This window comes from Gossypium raimondii, chromosome 3 (genome assembly GCF_025698545.1).
Source record: "Gossypium raimondii isolate GPD5lz chromosome 3, ASM2569854v1, whole genome shotgun sequence".
Taxonomy (NCBI): domain Eukaryota; kingdom Viridiplantae; phylum Streptophyta; class Magnoliopsida; order Malvales; family Malvaceae; genus Gossypium; species Gossypium raimondii.
Window position 1 is genome coordinate 21,937,226 of NC_068567.1, and position 13,106 is coordinate 21,950,331.

Consider the following 13,106-nt stretch of genomic DNA (forward strand, 5'->3'; position numbering starts at 1 on the left):
GGTTACGTACGAGGAAGGATTAGTACCCTCGTAACGCTCAAAATTGGTATCTAATTAATTAATTAATGTTTTAATGTCGAAAATTTGAAAAATATAATCCTTAGCACAAAACTCTTAAACGTTACGTATTAAGACTCTTATCATTTCAAAGAAAGAAAATGCCACACCCAATGCGTTAGGGCACGACATTCTAATTTCCTCAAAAATGAATTAGGCCAGAATACTCGTGTAATAAAAATTTAAAAGAATATTCATTTATTCAAGATTTAAGAAATCGCGGCCCAATACGTTAGGGCACAATTCCTCTAAAATCCCAAACTCGGAATATTTCCTTTATTATTTTTTAGAAAAAATCTTCATTTCGAGAAATCAAAGCGTCACATCCAATACGTTAGAACACAACGTGTTGAATTCCCAATAATGAGGTCTTATTTTTGATTAAAGAGAAATGTTCGATTGTTAGATTTAACGAAGAAAATCGGAACCCAATACGCTAGGGCTCAATTTCCTTGAAAATCCTAAATACGAGCATTATCTCAATTTTGAAAATTTTCTATTTTTAAATTTGAGTAAAAGATGATGTAACGTTATATTATACGTACAAATGCTATAATAATAAATACAACAATAATAAATACATCAATGACATAAAAATAATATAAACAAATGAATAAACGAAATAAAAACAATAATCCATGACATGCAAAATATTAAATGTAAACACAATTATACAATGAATGGGAAAGCAAACAAAATAAATAAAGATCGGAAGACATATAATATACATATGAAAATTATGAAGATTAAAATATACATATAATTTACAAATAAATTTTTAGGTTATAGAATATATATATATATATATATACAATACATAATATATTTATGAAAATAAAGAAAAATATATAATTATACGTACATATATATAATAATAATAAAATAGGTGTGTTTTAAAAAATAAGTGAGTATTTCATTTTAAAAAACATAAATATATACAAATAAATATGAAAATATTCATAAAAAATAGGAAAATATTCGTTAATATAAATATATATACATGTACATATATAAAAATAATAATTATATATATATATATATATAGATTATAAGAAAAGATAATTACATATATATAAAATAATAATAATTACATATATTGAAATTAATTAATTAAAAGAATATAACACAAAAAATAAAGAATAATATAAGAAAATATACATATATACATATTTATCAAAGTAAAAAAATTGAAACTAGAATATAAAAGTATATATATATTATATCAAGAAAATGCACGTGTATGAATATAGAAATAATAATAATGATGATAAATATAGTATTAATAGCAATAATCACAGTGATAATATTAACAATAATAATAACAATACTAATAATTATATTAAACTAATTAAAATAAATAAATAAATTGTAAAACAAATGAGAAAAAAAAGGATCAAAATGCGAAAATGCGGATTTCATGGGGGTCAAGTAAAGAATACACCTTCCCCTCAAAACGCAACACTTTTGCAAAGACCAAATTGAATCAAAAAGAAAAATATGCGATTAAATGTGAAAGAAAATAAAACGACAAAAAAAAAACCAAACTGTAAAGCGCATGGAAGGAAGAGGGGCTGCATGCGAAATAAACCAAAATACCCAAAACGCGCGGATCCTTCCCCGGGTCGGGTCACCGCGCAGGTCAAGGGCCATAGAGATCAAAACGACGCCGTTTTAAAGCCGTAGAGACCCCCCTAAACGATGTCGTTTCATTTACTTATAAAAACCAAAATTTTCCCTAAAAATTCATTCTTCCCCCCTTTTGAAACTAAATAGAAGAGAATTCCTCTGCTAGGGTTTCATGTTCATATACCGCCGCCGTTCAAGCCATTCCCATGGCCTCCATCGATGCCCCGATCTCCAATCGCGACGACGAGGGCACCAACTCGGCGATTCCGCGAAAAGGTAAGTTTTCTCTTACTTTTCTTCTTTTTATTTAGGCAAAAATAAATAAATAAATAAATAGAGAAAATAAAAAAATAAAATATATATATAAATAAAAAATAAAAGAACGATAATCAACAAGGTAAAACAGAGAGAAAAAAACACCTTTTCTGTCAAAAAGAAAATTTTGTATTTGTATTTAGTTTTTCTTTCGGTCTCCCCCCCTTTTACAGTATATTCAATGGCTCTTATAGCCATAATGAGAAAAATATAAAGAAATAAATCTGTTCTTATTGATTTGATTTTGCAAATCTCTGATTTTGTTTCCTTTTTTGCGTTTGTTCCTTGCAGGTGAATATCGCGTGGAAATGGTTGCGGCGGCTAAAGATTAGAAAACCCTAGGGTTTCTGTCACTATTTTGGGCCACCGGATTGGGCCTTTGTTTTATTTCAATTTGGGCCTTGTATTTGTAGGCCGGGTAAAATTTCAGTATTACAGCTGCCCATCTTTGCTCGTTATCGTGTAACGGGAATGGAGCAAAGACTTTAAAAATGTCAAATTTTGCCCGGTCGCGCTGGCTTTTGGTACTCTTCTTCTTTAAGTAGCCTCATTCCTTCCTACTGCATCTTCAGAAGTATAGGAGCTAGTGCTTCAATCTATTCCACTGCAACTTCAGGGAGATAAGACTTACAATCTTCAACCTATCCCACTGCTGTCCAGGGAGATATGATTACTGGCTTCAATGTACTCCACTGTAACCACAGGGAGGTAAAATCCACCATCTTCGATCTACTCCACTACTGCTTAGGGAGATAAGATCTGAAATCTTCAATCTATTCCACTGTTGTCCAGGGAAGTAGAATTACTGGCTTCAATGTACTCCACTGTAACCACAGGGAGGTAAAATCCGCCATCTTCGATCGGCTCCCCTGTCGGCGCAGGAAGGCAATATCTGCTATTTTTTAACCTACTCTGCTGCAACCCAGGGAGGAAAGGCTGGTGTCTTCGATCTGTTTTGCTGTCGGCGCAGGAAGGCAAGATCTGCTATTTTTAACCTACTCCGCTGCAACCCAAGGAGGCAAGGCTGGTGTCTTCGATCTGCTTCGCTGTCGGTGCAGGAAGGCAAGATCTTCTATTTTCATTGATCTGTTCTCTGGGGAACATGACCTGTATAATGAACCTAATTATGCCTAATGATTAGGATGGCATAATCAAAATGCATCAAATGCTCCTAACTAGACATGTGTGAATGGTGTTTACATGAATGCAAAATTTTATTTTTCCGAGAATGATCCCGCTTAGGTTGTCATTACTCGAAGTTTATTAAGGCTTTGTGACTGATGTGCTACAACGCTTTCTTGCTTGACTGGATTTTCTGAAGAAACATTTAGCCAGGTTACCCCCACTGTAAACCTTAAAGTTTAATCCATTAGGGCGCAAAAATCCATACCATTGTTCTCCCACTGTAACCCAAGGGTATATAGCTTTTTCAATCCTCTCCTATCACAATTCAAGGATACAGGATCTAAATTTTTCTGGTCTCTTACACCATTCCCAGGGCATCGTACCAAAGGCTCATGCGCAAATGAAAGCTCTCTTCTCTGAAGTAACCTCTTCCTATTGTCTGGTGATTTAAGCTTTGTCACCAAATTGACATCTTGTTATGTTGTTCAATCAATGCTTTTTGACAACAAAATCCAAAGAGAAAGTCTTAATTTAGACTCTTCCTTCTCAGATTTCCAGCCTTTAAACTTGGTGTTTTCTAAACAATAGTCCTGTTTCAGGTTCCTGTATTATTTAGAAATTTCTAGAGTATTATGCAAAACCTCCCTTGTGAAAGTTTTATTAGTCCATTAATCATTATTTCAATGCAGCATGCTTGCAAAAAGGTCATAACAATGGATAAGAATAAAGTTAGTTCTGAGCATATCTCGAAAGGAATAAATTATCAAAAATAGTAAAGAAGGATAACAAAGAAATTGATTGGGAATGTGTATCTTGGAAAAGAATAAAGTATTCCAAGAACAAAAATTCAATAGTATAAAAATTGGGTGCCCCAAATATCGCAGCTTGAGCTTCTCTATACAAACTTTCTGAAGACCATTCTGATTTTGACATGAGTTTAGGAGATCTACAGCGCTTTGTCGATGCCCTAAGATGTCGCCTACCCTTTCCTATTGGTTCAAGTATAGCAATATCATCATATGCCCCAATCTGATCAAAATTTAAGTTGCTCTGATCACCTCATGCCCCCATTCTGATCAATATTTGAGCCGCCCTTTTTGGGTTTTCAACTAAATCCATCTTTGGTCTCAAGGCGTCCTTTGCGGATTTTCACCTTGACCTCTCCTTTTTTTTTTTTTTGCTATTGTTTTGAAATATTTTTTGATTGAATCTGAACTCATAGGATTAGACATGCCCTTGTTATCCCTTCTAATCAAAATTGACACTTTTCTAAATAAGGCCTTCTATATAAGGTCCTTCCCAGCTTGGGATAAAGTTCTTTTTGCATGGGTAGGGTCTTCTTCAATACCAGGTCCCTCTCGAGGAATTCTCTAAAGCGGACCTTTTTGTGAGCATGCATCATTTGCTTTTGGCGCATTTGACCATGATGGATAACTTTAAACATTCCTCTTTAATCAGAATTAGATCCAAAAACTCAGAGAGAAAGAATCTTGTCTTCAATAGGCAAAACCGCGATGGACCCAAGAGAAAGACATTGCCCCGGTAGATTTTTTTTTGTCATCCCCTTTTTGGCGATATGGCATGAATCATGAACAAACTGCAAACTTTTGATATTGTGCTGTTGTTCAAATTTAGTACATTGTCAGATATGATCCTTTTGGCGTTCCATACTGATTCTTCACGAATTTGCTGACTGTCGACTTTGTGTCATTGACATATGAAGCAGCTTCCACCCTTTTAGTAAAGTAATTGACGACCATAAAGATGAATCGATGATCGTCAGACTCTTTTGGCTAGATTGGCCAAATGACCTTCATGCCCCACATAAGGAGAAGTCATGTATCCCAATGATTCTTTGTAGGGTAAAATCCGTTTCTCGACTTGTTCTACCATCCTTAATAGGTCCGGAAATAGGCTACAATCTATGTCATCTTTAAAGTCATGAGATCCCTCTAAACACATGTCTCGCTCAAAAGGAGATTCTGAGTCTGTAGCAACGTCACTCATGTCGTTGATATCTAGGGACCTATAGTAACTACAAAAGAATATACAAAGAATGTACGAATTTAAGGATGATTATTTGTACAATATAATTATGAATGTGGAAGAAAATCCAAAAGAATGAAAGAATAATTATTTAAAAAGAATAAAATATATTGGCTCAAAAAATGAATGCAAAGATGTATTTTATTAGAATAATGACGTTCAGACATGAGCCTATTTCGCAAAGGCATTTTTATCATTTTTAGGCTAAAAACAACAAAATTGTTCTGAACATTACTCTAAATAAGCTCTAAAAAACTACAGAAATTTCTTCTGCAGTTCAATCACTTAGAATACTTCTAAGTTGATAAGGGCGAATATCTTCAAGGACCCTTGTAAATTGTCTTCAAAAATGGCATTGATGTGAACGCCTCTCAACATTTCTTCATACATCCCATTCACCCCTATTATTAAATGTGATTGGGTAGCGGATTTTCTGCACTAGATGAATCGCCAAATTTGACGACGCCCATACTGATAAGCCTTTCAACCGGTTTTTTAAAGGTAATGAAGTTTTCTATAAAATGCCCCGTAATTCCTGCATGATAATCACATTGTGCACTTGCATCATACCATTTGGGATACGGGGGCTGTTGAGGATTCACATGTAAAGGAGAAACAACATGTGCATTGAATAACCTTTGATACAGCTCTTTGTACGACATTGGAATTGGCGTGAACTGGAGCTTTTCAGTACTTGGCTTCACACCTAATTCTTGTCTTGATGAACTTTATTGATTAGCAATCGATTTGACGTACGTATTCACGCTGTTCACCTCATTTTCCTTCTCTTTTGAGGCTTGCCTTCTGTTATTTCCTCCAGCATCAATCTTTCCGCTCTTTATGGCGCTTTCAATCATTTCACCATTCATGATTATGTCAGAAAAGATTTTTGTTGCACTCCCTAACATATGTGTGATGAATGGGGCCTTCAATGTATTAACGAAAAGCATCGTCATCTCTCTTTCTAGAAGAGATGGCTGAACTTAGACGGTAACCTCCCTCCATCTCTGTGCGTATTTCCTGAAACTTTCACCAGGCTTTGTCTCCATGTTCTGCAGAGTAATTCTATCAGGTACCATGTCAGTCACATGGCTGTACTGTTTTAAGAACGTCTGTTCTAGATCTCTCCATGAATTAATCTGGGTACGGCTCAATTGATTGTACCACTTGGATGTTGCCCCTGCGAGGCTATCCTGGAAACAATGTATCAGCAGTTGGTCATTATTAACATACCCAGTCATTCGCCTACAAAACATGGTAACATGAGCTTCGGGGCTACTAGTTCCATTATACTTCTCAAACTCAGGCATTTTGAATTTATAAGGGAGTACTAAATCCGGAACCAAGCTCAATTCTTTAGCGTCAATTCCATGGTAGCCCTCAGTACTTTCCATCGCTCTAAGTTTTTCCTCCAGCCATTTGTACTTTTCTTCGAGCTGTTTCGGCAATTCACCATTCATTTTCTCAACTGTCTCATCGAAGTCAGGGATAGCGGGATTAGCAAGGTTGTCTCCAGAGTTAAAGCCTGATCTAGCTTGAAAGTTCATTGGTGTTACAGCACCGCCCTGAGGGTTGATGGTAATGGAGGATTTGCGCGGATATACCTCCACTTGTTGAGAGGTAAGTTCTGGGGAATAAACAGGTCCCTCATTGTCTCCTTCTTCAATATTGAGCACAGAGCCTTTTCCTTTATCAGTTCCTTTGTTGAACCATTGAGTTAACTAAGCCATCATACTCCCTTGAGATTCTATCATTTTGTCTATCATTTTTTGCTACTCATTCATTTGCTTTTGAAGCTGCTCCTGTATTTCCTTTTGGGATTGTTCTAGTCTTTCCATCCTTTGATCCATATCCTTAGTTTTCGATCGAGTACCGTAGCGGTGTTTAGTAGGCTGGTTGGTTTCCAGATTAACTGAGCAGTGATTTAAATTAATTAGAATTTTTGAAAAATTTTAATGCTATGATATCATGTAATGCGAATGCATGAAATGAATGCATAAAGAGACGTTGATTCTGATTCAATTCCATTTAGAAAACTTTACTAGAAAACAAATCTCTTTACATAAAATGGATATTTATATGGCCTTGCCCTCATAGGTGGAGATATTCGATCCTCTTCTTCATTCGAGCATTAAGATAAATCTCACGAACTCTTTAAAAAACGTCTCTTCTATCTATCTTTTTGCTTGATCCAGGTCGTAACTTATTGCTCACTCATCTTCGTGATGCTCGTTGGCTTCTCTTTAAGAAGGTTCAGCAGCTCTCAAATAATCTTTGTCATCTTGAATCCTTGGGCAACGGAGCCATAGTCGTGTAGTCTTCCATTAAATTATCATCCTTCTCTTATCACGTGTTCTTGGACCATATTCAGACAACCATATTGTCATCCACTTTATCAAGAAACCCATTTCCTTATGGCAAGCTCTCTATTTAGCAACTGAACGTGAATCAACACCTCATTTTTTATGATGAAATGAAATGTCATGTCATGCAATCAAAATAAAACACAAAAAGTCAGTATCGAATATAAACATAGAATATAATCAAGAAAGAGTAAAACACCTACTAGGATATCTACTAGGGTTTAGTATAGTTCTACCTAAGGTGGATTCCTAAAGTTCACTATATGAAGTTCGGCTTCTAGGGCAAAGGTACCCGAACTAGCAGATTCCTCGATCTTCACCCATTATAGGCTCATATGGACCGAGTTTAGTTCAGGGGAATACATTTCCCTATGACTGCACGGAGATGAAAATCTCACGAAGACATAGGTACGGATGTATCCCGGAAGCAATCCACTACCCTACACGGAGGTGAAAACCTCACGAAGGCATAGCTTCTCACTCCTACTTAAAAGGGTAAAATTGTTCAGCTCATAGAATGTATAATGCAAACAATATTTAAACAAGAAGATAATGAAGGATGTCATGGGTTTTTTTATAAAAAATATTTTCTCGACTATAAGACAAGAATTAATCAACTTTGTGACTCGACTCTCTTAAGTTCCCCAGTGGAGTCGCCAAGCTGTCGAAACCATTTTTTCAAAAACAAAATTTTTAGGTTGTCGACTTTAAAAAATGAAAATTGAGAGTCACCACCAATCTTTTATTGAGGTGTGATTGGATCACCTGAAAAATGGCTTTGGTCTACGAGTTTTTAGAAAAACGGATCCGGGAGTCGGTTACATACGAGGAAGGATTAGCACCCTCGTAACGCCCAAAATTGGTACCTAGTTAATTAATTAATGTCTTAATGTCGAAAATTTGAAAAATATAATCCTTAGCATAAAACTCTTAAACGTTACGTATTAAGACCCTTATCATTTCAGAGAAAGAAAATGCCACACCCAATGCGTTAGGGCACGACATTCTAATTTCCTCAAAAATGAATTAGGCCAGAATACTCGTGTAATAAAAATTTAAAAGAATATCCATTTATTCAAGATTTAAGAAATCGCGGCCCAATACGTTAGGGCACAATTCCTCTAAAATCCCAAACTCGGAATATTTCCTTTATTATTTTTTAGAAAAAATCTTCATTTCGAGAAATCAAAGCGTCACATCCAATACGTTAGGACACAACGTGTTGAATTCCCAATAATGAGGTCTTATTTTTGATTAAAGAGAAATGCTCGATTGTTAGATTTAACGAAGAAAATCGGAACCCAATACGCTAGAGCTCAATTTCCTTGAAAATCCTAAATATGAGCATTATCTCAATTTTGAAAATTTTCTATTTTTAAATTTGAGTAAAAGATGATGTAACGTTATATTATACATACAAATGCTATAATAATAAATACAACAATAATAAATACATCAATGACATAAAAATAATATAAACAAATGAATAAACGAAATAAAAACAATAATCCATGACATGCAAAATATTAAATGTAAATGAATTATACAATGAATGGGGAAAGCAAACAAAATAAATAAAGATCGAAGACATATAATATACACATGAAAATTATGAAGATTAAAATATACATATAATTTACAAATAAATTTTAGGTTATAGAATTTATATATATATATATATATATATATATATATATATATACAATACATAATATATTTATGAAAATAAACAAAAATATATAATTATACGTACATATATAATAATAATAAAATAGGTGTGTTTTAAAAAATAAGTGAGTATTTAATCATTTTAAAAAACATAAATATATACATATAAATATGAAAATATTCATAAAAAATAGGAAAATATTAATTAATATATATATATATATATATATATATACATGTACATATATAAAAATAATAATTATATACATATATATATAGATTATAAGAAAAGATAATTACATATATATATATATATATAAATAATTACATATATTGAAATTAATTAATTAAAAGAATATAACACAAAAAATGAAGAATAATATAAAAAACATACGTATATACATATTTATCAAAGTAAAAAAATTGAAACTAGAATATAAAAGTATATATATATGTACATAAAAGTTAGGAAATAAAAAAAAACCTATGTATAAAATATATACAGGGATTTATAAAAGTTTAAATATATATATTATATAAGAAGGCATATATATATATATATATATATATATATATATATATATATTATATCAAGAAAATGCACGTGTATGAATATAGAAATAATAATAATGATGATAAATATAGTATTAATAGCAATAATCACAGTGATAATATTAACAATAATAATAATAACAATACTAATAATTATATTAAACTAATTAAAATAAATAAATAAATTGTAAAACAAATGAGAAAAAAAAGGATCAAAATGCGAAAATGCGGATTTCATGGGGGTCAAGTAAAGAATACTCCTTCCCCTCAAAACGCAACACTTTTGCAAAGACCAAATTGAATCAAAAAGAAAAATATGCGATTAAATGTGAAAGAAAATAAAACGACAAAAAAAAAAAACCAAATTGTAAAGCGCATGGAAGGAAGAGGGGCTGCATGCGAAATAAACCAAAATACCCAAAACGCGCGGATCCTTCCCCGGGTCGGGTCACCGCGCGGGTCAAGGGCCATAGGGATCAAAACGACGCCGTTTTAAAGCCGTAGAGACCCCCCTAAACGATGTCGTTTCATTTACTTATAAAAACCAAAATTTTCCCTAAAAATTCATTCTTTCCCCCCTTTTGAAACTAAATAGCAGAGAATCCCTCTGCTAGGGTTTCATGTTCATATACCGCCGCCGTTCAAGCCATTCCCATGGCCTCCATCGATGCCTCGATCTCCAATCGCGACGGAGAGGGCACCAACTCGGCAATTCCGACGAAAAGGTAAGTTTTCTCTTACTTTTCTTCTTTTTATTTAGGCAAAAATAAATAAATAAATAAATAAATAGAGAAAATAAAAAAATAATATATATATAAATGAAAAATAAAAGAACGATAATCAACAAGGTAAAACAGAGAGAAAAAAAACACCTTTTCTGTCAAAAAGAAAATTTTGTATTTGTATTTAGTTTTTCTTTCGGTCTCCCCCCCTTTTACAGTATATTCAATGACTCTTATAGCCATAATGAGAAAAATATAAAGAAATAAATTTGTTCTTATTGATTTGATTTTGCAAATCTCTGATTTTGTTTCCTTTTTTGCGTTTGTTCCTTGCAGGTGAAGATCGCGTGGAGATGATTGCGGCGGCTGAAGATTAGAAAACCCTAGGGTTTCTGTCACTATTTTGGGCCACCGGATTTGGGCCTTTGTTTTATTTCAATTTGGGCCTTGTATTTGTAGGCCGGGTAAAATTTCGGTATTACAAATAGCATCAACAATATGCACAACATTGGGTTTTTTCATGACATCATAAAATATTAAATTTAGTATTACTATCAAATTTTTAAGTAAGTGTACCATCGTGCATTATCAATTTTAAGAAAAAAAATCATCTTTCATGCAAGTACATAAAAATTGGTGGGAAAGACCAATCCATTGCTTGCACGACCTATCAATTAATTAAAATATCATACATGCGTTTTAATTATTCAATATTCAAATATGAATAATTATTTTATAAGGATAGCGAACAAATTTGGATCTTCTCTTATGCTTATAATTTCATTCCAACTTTTTCTACTTTTTAAGAAATTTATTATATCGATGTATTTGCTTAATTGCACCAAGTAGAGAAATATTTACCTCATTTTGCAAGAAGTCTCAAGAATTTTCTATTCTTCTTTCTCATTCCTAGGGTATGTTTGTTTCACCAAAACTGATTTCTAAAAATATTTTTTGCATTTTTCTATATTTTATTTCATGGAAAATAACTTGGTTAATATATATATATATATATATATATATATATATATTTTGTAACTTGACTTCCTTTTGAGGAGAGTACATCATTTTTACAAAAGAGTTCCTTTATGAGTAATTTATTTTTATACAAAAATTAATTTGAATCAAGCTCAATATTATTATAGTAAAATGATTTTTAATTTTTAGAACTATTTAAAATATTATATCTAATATTATAATTTTTAATATTATTAAACATACATATTTAATAATTATATTTCTTAATATAATTAATATAATTCAAGGTTCAAAGCTCAAGACTCAAGGTTCATGGTTTAAGATTTCAATTTTTATGATTTTAGGGTTTCAATGTTAAGGGCCCAAAACTTAGGATTCAAATTTCAAGATTTTAAGGTATTATAGTTCAAGGTCTAAGATCTAAGGTTTAAGGCTTAGAGGTTGAGATCAAAATATGAATGTTGTCACATCGAGTTCAACAAGACTAAATTTTAAGGGACAATTTGAAGGCAACGTTGCTCAAACTTTCCATATTTAAGTATATAAAAAAGAATATTTTTGTAATTGAGGATTTATTAAGATTTTGCTTATAAATACTGTAATAAGTCAATTTAGCCTGGGCTCACAAAAAAATAATAAACCCAAAATAATAAAACAAAGTCCAAGTCCAGTCCAAAATTATATCATTTGGCCCGATCGGAATGACTCATTACTTGAAAAGGTTGAAGGTCCATCTACAAGCTTGACACATATGGAAACATAATCTTCAAGGATATGCAATCTTTGATATGATATGCAATCTTAGATAAGATATGCAATCTTAGAAGATAAGACTTTGTAATCTTAGAGATTTAATTTGTAGATACCCTTTAATCTTAGCCGTTGATGTAATTGATCTATACCGTTGGATTTGGGAAGGCTCAACTATAAATAGAGGCATCTTCCTTCATTGTAAAACACTGGAGTTTGAAGCAATAATAATTCTTAAGAGTATTCACTTAAATTTCTCCCTCTCTTGTGTACTTATTTTATGTAGCTTGTTCTTATTTTGTTTTTCGTTCATCTTCGTTTCTTTTTAAGTTGCTTTCATTTGAGTTGGATTTTGGTGGAGGAATTTCGTTGAATCTTCATATTGTGAGAGTTAGGCTGACTTAAGCGTTTTTTTTAACCTTTTTTATTTATCCATTTAATTGTTTAATCATTAATTATTCTTTTACTTTTATTCGTTTATTTATCCATCAACTTTCTTATTTACATATTGTTCATTCATTTAACCATTCTTATCATTCTTTATTTTTTCCATTAATTATATATTTTATTTGTTTTTAATATTATGTCACACATGTTGTTTATTTTTAAAACTCGTGTTATAAATCATCCATTTTAAATTGTTTGATTATTTACTTTAAATTTTTTTCATATATTATCAATTGCAATTTATTTTTATACTATCTATTTTTCCATATTCGACCCTCGGTTTTGTTTTATTCTCATTTTTCCTTTTAATTACATTTTAAATTCAATTTAATCCTCACTAGTTTGATTTAATTTGCTTGTGTTTTATTTATTTAAGTATTGATTATTATGTTTTTTAAATTTTAAATTGCATAAGATTTGAATGTTTAAACTTATTATTATTAAATTTATCATTAAT